Below are 1,974 nucleotides of genomic sequence, written 5' to 3' on the forward strand. Positions count from 1 at the left end.
CCACTGTTGGTCATATGGGATATCACAAAACTTGGCAGCGAATCAAGCGACTGTTCTATTGGCCAGGAATGAGAAATTCAGTGAAAATTTTTATTAGGGAATGCGACACCTGCCAACGAAACAAATATGAAAATACATCACCGGCAGGTCTCATGCAGCCCTTGCCGATACCCAAGCAGATTTGGACCGACATTGCCATGGACTTTATTGAAGGCCTTCCTCTTTCACAAGGCCAATCTGTGATTCTTGTAATTGTTGATCGATTGTCCAAATATGCTCACTTTATAGCACTTGGCCACCCCTACTCAGCTAAATCAGTCGCGCAGGCCTTTGTGAACCACATATTCAAACTTCATGGAATGCCACAGTCTATAGTCAGTGATCGTGACCCAATCTTTACTAGTTCCTTCTGGCAAGAGTTATTCCGTTTGGAAGGAAGCCGACTACGAATGAGTTCAGCGTATCACCCTCAAACTGATGGCCAATCAGAAGTGCTAAACAGATGCCTTGAAGGGTATTTGCGTTGTTTCTGCAGTCATAAGCCTAAGGAGTGGACTCGTTGGCTTCCATGGGCTGAATGGTCTTATAACACATCCATCCATTCAGCCACTCGGATGACCCCATTTGAGGTCGTCTATGGAGTATCTCCTCCCACTCTCTTAAGCTACATTCCAGGGACGACTAAGGTACAAGCTGTAGAAGAGGAATTGTAACAAAGAGTTGTGGTTCTACGAGTTCTTAAAGACAATCTCATCAGGGCACAAGATCGTATGAAGAAATATGCTGATACTCATCGAATAGATCGTGAGTTTAATGAAGGGGATTGGGTGTATCTTAAGTTACAGCCCTACCGTCAAACTTCTGTAGCTCAACATCGTTCTATAAAGCTGTCATCACGATATTATGGTCCTTATAAAATTCTGCAGTGCATCGGTCCAGTTGCTTACAAGCTCGATTTACCTCAAGGTGCAAAGATTCATCCCATTTTCCATGTTTCTCAACTCAAGAAAAGGGTAGGGCCAGCTGTCCAGTTACAGACAACCCCGCCTATTTTGTTGCTGGAGGACTCCTTCCCTAAAGTGCCAGAATGGATCCTAGATCGACGAATGGTAAAGAAAAACAACAAGGCGGTGACTGAGCTGTTGATCAAGTGGCATGACTCTCCACCTGAGGACACCACATGGGAAAGCTTCATGTCTATCAAAGATCGGTTTCCAAGCTTCAACCTTGAGGACAAGGTAGGTTCTTAAGGGGGGGAGGGTTGTTACGTGCCAGGTTTGACTTAGTCAGATCAGTACGTTGGGTTGTTTGGGTTGTTTCAGTCAATAACCATTTGCTAGTTTTAAGGGATTTTCTTTGGGCTAGAGTCCACGTGTCCAAGGGTAGACTCCACGTATTCTAAGTGGTTATTATTTTCTTTTGTATTTTGTTATTTTCTTCTTTATTTAAGGCTATGCCTAGATGTGAATAAGAACAACAACTTTTCAATCAGTCTCTTCTATTCTCAGAAGATTGGAGGGCCGGTTCCCCTCGAAGTGGACCACATTTCATTCTTGTTTGCAAACATAGGGCGTCTGAGGAGGCGGATTCCTATCAGACATTGAGGCGGATGATGTCATCACAACCGCCAAATTCGAAGTTGTGGAGGCTAGATGGGAAGGTGAGAGGTGGGCCATTGACCGATATCGATCGAGAGAGAGCTCTGAAACCCTAGAAAAAGCAGAGAGAGAGAGAGAGAGAGAGAGAGAGAGAGAGAGGAGGAGGAGGAGGAGGAGGAGAGACGCTTATTGGGACCGAGTCGGGAGAACGAAAAAAGGTGGAATGTAATCGGGGGAGAGACGGCCGTTACAGGCCTATTTCTTGTGTATTAAGCAAGATTACTTAATAACCAAGATTAAGTGGGCAACCGTGGTTTCTGAAATCGGATTGCGTACTGAGTTACGCAGCACGCTCTTATCGTACTGAGTAAACTCA

Source organism: Magnolia sinica, chromosome 18 (genome assembly GCF_029962835.1).
Source record: "Magnolia sinica isolate HGM2019 chromosome 18, MsV1, whole genome shotgun sequence".
NCBI classification, from domain to species: Eukaryota; Viridiplantae; Streptophyta; class Magnoliopsida; order Magnoliales; family Magnoliaceae; genus Magnolia; species Magnolia sinica.